This window comes from Pangasianodon hypophthalmus, chromosome 10 (genome assembly GCF_027358585.1).
Source record: "Pangasianodon hypophthalmus isolate fPanHyp1 chromosome 10, fPanHyp1.pri, whole genome shotgun sequence".
NCBI classification, from domain to species: Eukaryota; Metazoa; Chordata; class Actinopteri; order Siluriformes; family Pangasiidae; genus Pangasianodon; species Pangasianodon hypophthalmus.
Genome location: NC_069719.1, coordinates 9,995,709 through 10,009,295, shown reverse-complemented (window position 1 = coordinate 10,009,295; position 13,587 = coordinate 9,995,709).

The window sequence follows — 13,587 nt, the reverse complement described above, 5'->3', positions numbered from 1 at the left end:
TTCCGATGGCTAATTCATTTATTTCTTACTTATGTGACAAAATAAAAAAAAAATGGGACAGTCACCGCTTGATATCGTTGCATTATATTTTTATGGTTTTGTGTGAATATATTTTACGTTTGTTTTATTGCATTACAGTGTGGATTATTACTGTACCTTTTTTTTTTCTACATGCACTGAATATATATGTTTACGTTGGCATGGGAGCACCCTTCACATGGTCAAAGTTGTGGGATTTCAGGATGTGCTTGTTGCAGGAAAATTATAGGAAAATGTTTTTTTTTTTTTCCTCAGATCATTCATTCATTCATCTTCATGCTTAGTGCCTGGTCAGGATCATAGTGGATCTGGAGCCTAGCCCAGAAACACTGGGTGTGCGGTGGGAACACGGCCTGGACAGGACACTGTACACACTCACTCACACTGAGGGGCAATTTTGACTAACCAGTCTGTCTAATGGCATGGTTTTGAGGAAGGAAGGTAAAAGGAAACCAACAAGGGCATTGAGAGAACATGCATAGAAACTCCAGTAACTCATGCTCAGGATAGATGCGGGGACCCTGGAGCGATGAGTTGGCAACGCTACCTACTGTGCCACCCTTACTTAACATAACGTACTATTTAATGTATTACGGCATAACCTGTTGGCGCAGCAGGTACTGTACATTACTATCTGTGTGGAGTTTAACATGTTTTGCCAATGTCTATGTGGGTTTCTTTCAGATACTCTGAATTACCCTTGGCATCCCATCCACACTGTATTCCTGCACTGTGCCTCAAATGTAAAATATGTGAAATAATAAAATACATGTAAAAAAAAAATTAGACACTGCCACACTACAGTTTCAGCCTCTACAACCCATTGGCCTGGTTAACTGTAGGGCAAGTGTAATGCTTCAGCCATACTCAGGGGGGCAGCTGTAATGCACCAAAGCCAGAGGTGAAAGACTGAAGCTCCCACTTACACTGACCTGCAGCTCAGAGACCACTAACTCATGTCATAACGATAGTACATTCCCTGATGTTGACAATGCTCCTCACCCCCGCAACTATACCGAGAAGTCGTGTTGTTAACAGAAAAATGCTGACTCATTCATCAGTTGGAGTAAACAGTGATTTCCTATTACTCATTCCCCAAATTAGATTTGCTTGGAAAAGGGTACTTACTGGTTGATAGCTTAGTGTTTTCGCTCAAATTCTCTGGAAATTTTTTTATAGCTTGTAGCATAGTGGTGGGGAGTAAAAGTAGGAGCACATGAGGGAGCATTATACTCATTTGCTGAAGTACTAAAAGCATGGGCTCTTTCCCTCTCACACACACACATGCAGTCTCTTTTATCTTCATATTTCTTTCTTGTTGCTTGTGTAGGCACTTTCCTGGCTCTTGATTTCACCTCCTGCCTAAGTGTGTAACTGCTGGAATGTTCACCTGGGCAGGAAATAAGGTGTGTGTCTCCTGTCCGCTGTCAGTCATCACCAGGCCTGTGCTCCAGTTCAGTCATGCTGCAAGCATTAGAAACAGTAGTGCTCACAGTCTAATATATCTTTCAAATACGTATCCTATTTGAAAGAATTCCTACATTAGCATATGATCTTTTCTTGGCTGTTACTATATAAGGTAATGTATCAGTTCACCCTTTAAATTTATGTTATCCAATATCCAACTACTATCAGAATAAATCATAGCTTCTCATGTTCAGTCACTGATAACAATGCATTGGTTTCAAATAAGTATTAAGTTCATTCATGATTTGCTCTTAAATAGTTGCTAGGTTATTAAGGAACTGAATTATAAAATATTTCTGGTTTGATAGATGTTTTTTCCCCCACTTTTTTTCTATTAGGCCTTAATGGAGGTAAACTGTTATATAAATACTAGTAGCTAATACAAAATCAATGCATATGATGGATGGATGGATGGAGACATTCTTGACTAGTGCACTAGGGAAAAAAAAAGAAGTCTTCTTCCCCTCTAGGGAACCCACAGAAGTTCTATGTAGAACCCTATAAGAGTGTTTCCCTAAAGGTTCCAAATAAAACCCCTTTAGCAACCCTTAACATTTTACACTCTATATGCTTCTAAGCTCCCTAAAGTGACACTACTTGGAATCATCTGTGAGAAAGAGACACCCTGTCCATAGACTCTAAAACATTCACCCAAAAGGACTGTTGAAATCTTTATGGTGTACTTCTTGTTTGAAGACATTAATTAGATTTAAGATTAAAATCATAGTTCAGATTTCATAGTTCAGATTTTTTTATATGTCAGATCAGTAAAAGAGAGGAGGAGGGGGTACCACAAACATTACCTGTACCTTTCTTGTGATTTGTGTAAAATGTCTTGTGATTTGGGTTAAATGGAGACATTTATTTAATGTTAGATTTGTAATGCAGACGGTATTCTAATTGATAATTTTGCAGTTTAGAACATTATTTCTCCCTTAAAGCCTGTAAAGCCTATTTTAAGCTAAGTGATGTCAACATTCTTTTAAGATTAATATGTGTCACACACTGTATGACATGATCCCAATAAAATCTTGGCCGAATTCTACAACAGATTGTGCAATAACGTGTTGTCCATATCAGATTGGACAATGAAGATCCGCTAAGGATAGACCTGTGATTAAAGAAAATTACTATGTTTTGCTTACATCATCAATAACCACAATCCAGGCTCGTGAAGAAAATGGAGTTGCATAAACACAAGCAAGCCCTCAGGATAATAATGGCAAAGTAATGCCTAGAGAAAACATTTTTAAAGGGCAAAGAAGAGGAGTTTGGAGCCATCAGGGGCTGGGTGAAAGTGGACAAGGTGGAATGCCTATTCTTCAAATTCAAGGCTTGATAGGTGTTTTCCTCTAATCACTTTTAAAAGACAATGGACAAATAAGAAAGAGGGGCATGAATGATATATAATACCTATAGAGTAAACACTGTATATGCTCAGAAAGCAAGGAAGGGAGTCATATAAACACAGTGTAACAGTATAACACATATGAATATTTATAGTATACTATTGTGCTGTGTTTGTATATGACTGTGTTTCAGAAGGACTTGTTCACTGGTTCACTTGCCTCCATTGTTGTGTAAAGCAGTGCAGGATTAGAGCGAGGCATCTTGAAGATCTTGAAACATTTGGCAGCACAGTCAGCCTAGTCCTTCCTTCTTGGCAGAGCTCTGGCTATTTGTATAATGGCCCCTCTCTCAGTTTCCTCTTAGGAATGTGCAGTGGGCAAAGAGCAGACCTCTGAGCTACAAACCACGAAATCCACTGCTGGCGCACTTTCCAGAGGTACCCAGTTTATTTGCTAGTCCCTCTAAGTTGCTATTTTATGTGATTCCAGGAAAATTCTATGGTTTACTCTCAGCTGGTGATGCCGTTTGTCTAATCTCGGGCATGTCTGAGTGATTGATGCTTTGATGTGACATTGTCTCAGTGGGACAAAGAAGGCATGGTACAGCCAAGTCTGAGATCACGCAACATTACTGATCTTTCGTGCATCACGAACAGACCTGCTGAGGAACACAGAGGAACTGAGGTCGAAATATCAAATGAAAATCACATCCCAGTTTTTTTAAAAATATATTTGAAATAATCCTTTGCTTACCTTAATTACACTGATATTTATTGAACTGGATTACACGACCTAGTGTTTGGCAAATGCCATGACTCAAATCAGTTCCACCTGAATCTGTCCATCACAACTTCTCATGCAATGAAGACAAAGTCAGTGCTTATAGCCTTTGTGTCTTTCTAGAAAACAACTATGATAATAGACTAAAGCATGCCTGGTAAGACATAGCCTCGGGCGATCTGTTCGTGGCAGCTTCACACAAAGACATGCAGCCACATGCATGTCCAGCACTCCCCAAAGCAATGATGTTAAGTTGTGTAATTTTTTTTCTTGTACCATGTTTTGGGCAACAGAAGTGTGAAAGGATGTGTAGAACATGCCTGATCTTTCACCCTGTTGGATACCCGCAAGACCTGGATTCTCTATCACTGTTCTTGTAAGTAATTAGCAGGCTGATGGACAAATTGATCTCCTTGCACCTGATAATCATCTGAACAACCTGACGAGTTTAATTCAATATACACCTCAAATTCTCTTTTTACAAATTACTGTTTCCTTCGTGGGCCAGTGACTTCACATGGCGTGCAACCATCCTGTTAGGCTGAATGCCAGAGCCTGGCAAATGCACGTGGATGGCTCGATGCATGAGAATAAATGTTCTCCCAGTGTGTAATATTTGGCCAGAAAGTTTGGCGATGGAAGAACCAAACCAAACAAGTGTGTTATGTCCCCATGGTTCTTTTCAATTTCTAGTATGATAAGACTCACAGATCCACCACATGACGTTATACTACTATGACATAGTAGTTGTATCAGATAAGTGGTCTGGAAATAAGTGTGACTAACACTGATGAATGTTGAAGATGGGCAACACACAAGGCTGAAGACCTGCTTCCTGTAAAACCTTGGCGAATGATCCAGGACCAGTCCCTGTTCCCGTACAGCTTATCCCAAAGCATTGCGGGGGAAATAAGTAAACTGTCCTTGGTGGTAAATGGGGCGATGAAGGGAGCTGGCAGCACCGAGTAAGAGGAATGAGGCTGGGGGATGCTGCTGATTAACGGAGCCTTTGCTCACTCAAAGCTGGAACTCATCACCAGTTGAGGGACAGTCTGAGTAGACATTCTTCCACGAGACCCTAAGAACGATCCCCTCAGCTTACAGCCGACCCTGGAACTTCATCACAGGCCAGGGTCTTGTCTTGGTGCCTGGAGCTGAAATATTTCTTCTCCATATTTCATTACTGCTGATCTGAAATGACTGAAGTATGTGATCATTGAAAATATGGTTGGCTTAGCAAGAACAGATCACTGAAGTGATAGATGATGCAGAAAGTTTAAAATTTGTTTTTGGCTGATTTTTTGTCTTGCATGTTTTTGCAGTTAGGATATCCAATACAAAATGGTTTTTCAGACAGAGTCAGTATCTTACCTTGGATATCTTGTTTCTGTTTTAAGAGCCCGCTTCAAACTTGTGTGAAGTACATTAAACAGTCTCTAGGTTTACATCATGTACACGGAATAGGCCAAAAATCTTCCGTGTACGAGGAAACAAAGCTGAGCCGATGAAATACACTTTTTACATCTCATTAAAAAGTAGAAAGACAGGCACATGCTGCAGTATGTAAGCCCTATTTTGGAAGTTACATAAAGGACAGTGCTTATGTAGCCCAGACTGAGGTCAAGTACACAGCAAATCTTTCACGCTGTTCGGTCCACAGTACAGAATAAAAATGTCATTGTAAATAAATGTTTTGCAGGAAAAAAAGCGTGTTCCCTTGTCTGGGCCCGTCTGATTTATATATGGGCTTAGAGATGACTACACTGATTCATGGCCTTAATGGTCCTGCAGGGACGTGCAACCATCTACGCCTTTTTGTTCATCAGGAAACACTTGTAGTGCTTGTGTATCCACCATGCAAACCACTGGCCTCATGATAGCTCAGTTGGGCCCTGAGTCCCTTTGCAGCTACAATCAGATCTGGGACTGTAGTAAAATGGAACGTCATGAGGATAAAAGTATGTGAAGCCATCATGGTGGAACAGGCCCATGTCAAATTGTGCCTTAAACTGCAAAAGTGTATTCTTATACAAGTCCATTTGAATATTCAAAATCTGCTTGTGTGGGCTAAATAACACCACCTCCGGTATATTCAGATAAGTGTCTTTCAACAATATTCTGAGTTGAAGGATTTTGAAAAGGGAGGGATAAAAAAACAGAACAAGGTCAAGCTGGCATGCAACTATGCTTGTCGGTAAGAATTGGTGCCAAACCCCGGCTGTTCCGCAAGGCCATGAATGAGCCTGGCATTAGGCTCTCTTCCTTTTTCCAGCTGCAGCTGCTACAGAGTTCATACTATAATCCAACTGTCTCACACTTATCCAGGCTGCATGTTTTGTCTTATGCATTAAGGCTCACACAAAACTTACAATAATACAGACAGAGTCACTGTGAAACAATACAATTATTCCGACTGATCACCTTTTTCCTATGAGGAATCCTAGTGGGAATGGTCTCTACCAGTATGACTCCTCCCCCCTCCACAAGGCACAAGCACTCACTGAATGGCTCCATGAGTATGAAAATGATGTAAATCATATGCTATGGCCTTCACAGCCAACAGATCTTAACCCAGTTAAACACCTATGGAAGATTTTGAACTGTACTCTCCATCACCATCATCAAAACTGTTTTTGTGGCTAATAAAAGACTTTATGTTGTTTTTGTCACCCGTCTGTACGCGGTTTCATTTATTATGGAGGAACAGTGTGCTATTGGATTCATATATGGTGACTGGGAAGGCCACTGAAGAACAATGAGCACACTATCATGTTCCTGAAACCAGTTGAGACGACCTTTGCTTTGTGACATTATCTTGCTGGAAGAAGCCATTAGAAGATGGGAAAATTGTGGCCATGAAGGGATGCACATGGTCAGCAACAATACTCAAATAGGCTGTGGCATTCAAGTGATGATTGATTGGTATCAACAGGCCCAAAGTGTGCCAAGAAAACATTCCCCTCACCATTACATCACCTCCACCAGCCTGGTATGTTGACACAAGGCAGGTTGGGCCCAGGGATTCATGATGTTGGCACCATCTGTGTGCCTCAGCAGAAATTGAGATTGAGACTCATTTTAGAAACTACTGTATATGTCTTGCACTGCATGACATTAACAAACGTATCAATGAGACAAAATGAAGGTCTATAATTTCATCAGTCATTTTGGTTATAAAAAATTATGAGCCATTTTGAGGAAACTCTGAGAAAACAAAGCTGATAAGTGAGCTTGGCCCTTTCATAGACACGTTTGAGATTTTTTTGGTCAGTTTTTGTTATAAAAAGCCCGTCTGGCACCAACAATCATGCCACGGTCAAAATCACTGAAATCACATTTTTCCACATTCTGATGGTTGATTTGAAAATCACCCGAAGCTGCTGGCCTGTGTCTGCTTGATTTTATGCATTGCACTGCTGCCACACGATTGACTGATTAGATAGATTCAATGCATGAATGAGTAGGTGTACAGGTGTTCCTAATAAAAAAAGTCCTCACTGAGAGTATAGTCAGGGCTGTACAGAGTTCTGTACTTGTACAAAATATCCAGTTTAAACTGAAAATCTTGTTGTTTAATCCACAAATTTCAGCCACTAAATTCTGCCCTTTTACATAAGAATAAAACACTTAACTGACCCGTTACTAACACACACACCTTTAGAAAGAACATTATACCAAAAAGAATATCTGTATAAGTATTGATAGATGATAGAATTGTTCTGTACTGATTCAATTTGTACCAGCCAGGAAGTCTTTAATGAAAAACAACAACAACGTTTACCAAAGCTCAACATCTGGCTGCCAAATGCATGGCGGATCCCCCGCTGCAGCATGTCCAAGTGGAGGTCATCAGACGCTGGCAGTGTGTGGTTAGCACAATGGCACACACACTGCGCTTTTCTCATAAGGTGGTATAATTGTGGCGAGAGTTTATAGGCAATGTCTAGGAGGTGACATAGCACAGATGGCATATTTTAGGTTTAAAAGTCTTTACTTCTCTCCTAACCTTAACCAATACGAGTGCATTCTTTCTCCTAAGCTTGCCTAATGAAATTCACGAGCGCTGGCGATGCAGGGATGGTGCCAGTGAAGATAGTGAGCTGGAGCTAAATTATAAACTGAAAAAAAGTGAAAGCAGTTGCAGACAGATCAGCAGCAGTAGGTTAGGTACCACACCTTCTGGAAACTGCTGAGGCCAGACAACTGATTTTCCATCTGGTCCAAATTCCTGTCTTCCACTCCCTGCCTCAGTGAAAGAATGAAAGAGAATAAGGTCAAGCTTTTAATAAAAGAGATACTTTACCTATAATTCGGTCAATTTAGACAAAATCAAATGTCCTTAAAATGAGGTCATCTGGCATGTCTTCAAATTGTTCGTGTGTAAATCAACCTCTGAATGGAAATCACCTCTGGATTAAGAGTAATTTAGATGGATCTGTGTTTTTATAACGAAAACTGACCAAAAAAGTCTCAAACGTGTCTATGAAAGGGCCAAGCTCACTTATCAGCTTTGTTTTCTCAGAGTTTCCTCAAAATGGCTCATAATTTTTTATAACCAAAATGACTGATGAAATTATAGACCTTCATTTTGTCTCATTGACGCGTTTGTTAATGTCATGCAGTGCAAGACATATACAGTAGTTTCTAAAATGTACCCACTTCCATCTATTGCCTTCTCATCTTTCTTTTCACACGATCACAAAACTGGTAGTGTGAAGGATACACACTCTGAGGTTAAGAGCCATTAAGAGACATTAATAGCCACTGGTTGTTGTTAGCTCAACATGCAGCTAACCGAAGACATCATTTTTCCTAAATAATATATGACCTACCCAGTGTGATGATGATAGGAGCATGTGCTCTGATGTAAGAACATTAAAGACATTCAATGTGAAGTTACATGAGAAGACATGGCACGCACTTTGACTTAGTGGTGCAAGTGAAAAAACAAACAGCCATATTTCTTCATAATATAGGAACAACATGCACTGGTACCTTGTTAGGGATTTTGCAATGGAAGTAATTCTTAAGCATCTGTTTGTTTTTTCAGGAATTCAACTTCAAAGACACCACAGCTGGAGACAGATGTTTTCATTTCCACAAAGCTCATCCATATTACTCAAAGACGCAAAACGATGTCTTCCAGTCATATTTACTTACAAGTGGTTACAGCATACCCTAGTCCCATCAAAGCCATATGACACAGGGGTGCTGCTCCACTCCTCCCTCTCTCCCTGGATTTAAATTTCCACTCTCACTCTCTCTCTCTCTCTCTCTCTCTCTCCCCCCAAAAGCCAATTAGCGATGATCATTTGGGAAATACACAGAATGCCTGTGGCAATCACATCACTCCACTGCAGGCAGCTTACTGCTCATGGCCAAATGATTTTGGGGCAAATCTTGAAAAGTTCTTTAGTCTATGAACACAATTGTGATTTGGCAAAGCATTGCATCGTCTAGTAATTAAACTATTAAAAACGAGAGTATGTAGTTTTTCTTCTCTATTTATTTATTGTTTCTTCTATAATTTGTAATATATAGTAAATAAAATATAATATAATTGATTTTAAGTTGTCAGCACCAATGATGATAAACAGGTAGTGTATGCATATACAGTACATATGAAACAGCATTTTATACCACAGCGCTGCTGAATGCTCGATTCTGATGACTCAGAAGGTGTTACTCAGACAGTAGGTCAGATGCAAGGTTTATATTAATGCACTTGTTCTAATACATTATTGTAGTAACTTACATAGGGACTTGTATGGCAGACTTTCCACATAAACAGTTTAAAAATCATGTGTAATTGTTGAAATTTGGTGGAGGGTGCTTACGTTTTAGGTGAGGAGATGATTATTTACCATTTATGGAAGTCTCCAGTGTTAGCATTTTGTAACAGAGGTGAAACTGTTCCTTTAAGTTTTCTGACATGGAAAAGTCTTCAGGACGTAGGACGCAGATACTGACAACATTAAACATAACTATAAATAGATAAAAACTAAAAGTGTTGTGAATGTCTATATCCTTTCTTGTACAGGAAAAGCTTTTAATTTACAGATTTTTAACAGTCAGAGGTAAAGCTGTAAATTTTAGTCTCCAGAATGGAGGACATTCACAACATTAAACGTAACTATAAATAGATAAAAAGTACAACATGTCACTCCAGTAAATACAAAGAATTGCTAACTGTTGGCAAATTGCTGTGGTATAAGGGGAATGAAACACATCAGGACATGCTGTTATAGGAAAATAATCCACTTTTGAGTGGTAACAGTAACTCCACTTCATGTCAGGCTGCATCACATTGCTAATTACTTCCCGCTGTCCTGTTTTATTCCTTACTTAATGAACAGTAGATTAGGACTAGCAGAAAAAGTGTTAGTAACAAACAACCTTCCTGTCCCAGGATATAGAGTTTATAAGAATTTCAGTGAAAGGAACCTTCTAGTAAATTAAATGTGTATGATGAGGCATATTACACAAAATTCTATAGGAAGCGTGATAAGCATCATACAATAATTAAGCAATATCGCATGAACAAGAGTGCAGTTATACTGAATATAGGCACAGCTGTGAACTGTCTGTAGGTACCAACATGATTGGAAGTGTGATATTGCTTTTATACAACAGTTCTATAAACAAGAAATTAATATCCAATAACTGATATTTCAGACAAAATATGGGCAAATGTTGTCTATTTTTGCTCCGCTAGTGGAAATAGATCCCAAAGAAGCCCCAATCACTTGATGGCTATCCAGCTCACATGGAGTTGTACATTCCTGTTAAAGGTGCTTCCAGTAAAATTGGTGTCCCTTCTTCCTTTTCACCTTCATCTGATGAGCATTCATATTTTGAGCTCAAAGTTATATTCCTGAAAAGTATGGGTTGCCGTATTTGCTGATGATGTCCCTAACAGTACCGTAGTAACTAGGACCTGGAATTTTACGAAGCAGACACAGACAGACAGCGTGATACACACAATGAAATGTCCCAGTGTGGTTATAGGAAATATAAGCACCCTTGGAATGCCGCTCGAATAATCAAATTAGTGGATTGGAATTAAGTTTTGTATAATCTGATTTATACTAGTTTTATTGACTAGAAAAACTAATTTAATATCTACACCATTTTGGTTGGGTGATTAATAGCATGTCAATAAAAATTACTACAAAAGCAACAGAAATAAAAAACTGACTGTTAATCTGATAAATGCTCAATAGGAAATTCAAATACGAATTTCAACCTAAACAAATTTGCTTCTTTATGAGTTTATTTTACTGTGTTACTTTATGAGGGATTGCCATGTTACTTAAGGCAACGTTTTGCGATTGTTAAACATCAGCATGGTTCTGCTGCCACTAGGCTATAAAGCTGAAGGAAGGGGTGAGAAGTGTGGCGCCCCTCTCAAATTTCTAAACAGAGTTCCAGATGCAGCCTGCAATAGTCACTAACCCTGGAGATATATGACTTCAGCTTTAATTGTTAGACAGTGTTAGCAACAAAGGAAAAAGACAACAACGACAAAGAAATATCACACATTGACCCATTCATGTGTACATTTTGTAACCAGATGATGTGAAATAATATTTTTAATTCATCCAGTGAATATGGATGAGCACCTTTTCTTTTATTTAGAATATAATATACTATGTCTATGCAAAACGACAATCCCCTGGGAAACTTTCACAAAGACTGAAGCAACATGGACAACCTGGGCTGCGGAAATACTTTTCTGTAGCCTGTATTTTCACCAGAAGCTCCTACAGTTTAAGAACCAGGTGTTCAAGTTTTTTCATCCCAGATTAAGAGAAAGCACATCAGGACTGAAGTCTGGTACAGACCACTTGCCATCCTTGTTCTGACCATAAACAGAGTTTTGACAGGCGCACTTTAAAAAAAAATCACTGCCGTTTTGTGACATAAATTACTGTCCAGAGTTCACTTTCAGAGGCTACCTACTCATTAAGGACCCTAAACCAGAGGCCTTTAAGTCTGTGGACCAAATTACAGTTCCTGCAGACGTGCTGTTCAGCAGTATGCACTGCTGGAGGGAAGCAACATTCCACAAAGTCCGGTTTCCCTGACTCAGTGTTAGACCTCCATTACACCCACAATTGAACAGGTCAAAGGGGCTACAGTTTCACTCATTTATCCCGAAATATATATTTAGAGTTAGATAATATTGCAGATGACATTTATACAGTGGTCGTGTTTGCGTACTCAGAGTAACTGTGCGAAGTTGAGAGCATGTCTAAAATAACCTCATATAAATGCCTTTGATAAATTAAGCATGAATAAAAGCTTCAGTAGATTTATTTAAGCTCATATTTCTTCTTATTATAAACATACTGTAAGCTCTTCATTTTTCAGTCTCTCAGACTGCCGCATGCTGTAGCCAGTCAGCAATTAGCATGTGATTTTCCTTTCTGTTTTGACTTAATATTGTCATGTTTCTGAAGTTGCTGTTGTGTTTTCTGATGTGCTTCTGTTGTTGTTTTTGTTTCATTTTTGTTTTTCCCATTGTTTTTAGTTTTGCTTGCTGTTGCTCTCTAATTTCCTGTTGTGTTTTAATTCTGCTGTTTTCTGATGAGCGTCTGTTTTTTGTTGTTTTGCAGTCATTTTTAGTTTTGCCATTGTGTGTTCTACTTTGCTGTTGTGTTTTTAGTTTTGTGGTTGTGTTTTCTGATTTACTCTACATCTGACTTGCTGTTGTGTTTTTAGGTTTGCTGTGATGTTTTTGCAGTTATGTTTTTCGCTTTGCTATTGTGTTTGTTCATGTGTTTTGAACTTGCAAGCCACCGTACATTTATCTGGCATCAATTGTTAAACTAAACACATCACTGAAAGACTGCTTTCTATTATCAGCGTCTTTACATGCTGTGTTTCCATACAGATACAATTCATGTTAATATTTCCTTTCCTCACTGCTGTTACTGTGTTTAGCAGTTGGATCGTGGAAGACAGAGACGACAGGTCACGGCTTGTGTGCCGCTTCCCAGATGGTGTTCATACAGTATGTCATGCATAATGAAAGCACCCTAATGCTCTGTTGATGTAAAAAGTGGCTGATGTGCAAAAAGGCCACACTGCTGTACAGAAGTGCAAGAACCCTGGAATACTTCTGACCTGCTAGTGGCTATGGAGAGACTTTCCGAGGTTAGCGGATGGTCAGATGTTGTCATGCTCTTCATGGTCTACATTATATGGAGCACAAAGGCTGAAGGCTGAAGTCTTTCCTGGCAGTGGAGCAGCTTGTCTATCATGGGCTTTTTACAACTGCTTAGTGAAATGAAAGCACTCTCTCCTGAGATGCCAGTGCTCACTACAGACTGCCGACCAGCACAGTTTGAGGCCTAGACATCCTGGCCTGCCACCAGCTCCCCACCTCACTGAGGAAATGGTTTTAACCACATTGGCTGGGCAAACATGATTTAACCTGATTGTGTAACGGCATCAGTAATCTGCAGTCAGCAGAGGAAAATAAATCGAATTTCCATCTGTATGTATACGGGCATTAAGCAGAATACAAGACGACTTCAACTGTTGAATTGTTTTTGCATTATGGTGCTCAAGAACTTTGCCTGTATCTAAAAACTAACCCAACCCTTCAGCAAATAAAAATTATTTTAGTCAAATCGATATGCTGTCTAAAGCATTTAGACATTCTTATTGACAACATAATCCTTACTGATGCCAAGATAGCTTGTAAAGTAGCACCTCAAAAGCTGCAAGTGAAGATATCCAAGATTTGCTGTAACATGGCAGACTCAGATATGGGATGAGGATCCATCCGCAGAAGATTTAAGGAAAAAACACAAACACAGTCCAAAACACAATCCAAAAACAAGGTCCAAAATCAGGCAGCAGTACAATACTAATAATAAATCAAGGCCAGAGTGTAATCCAAACAACAAATCTAAAATGTAGCAAGAGTCAAAACATATAAAGG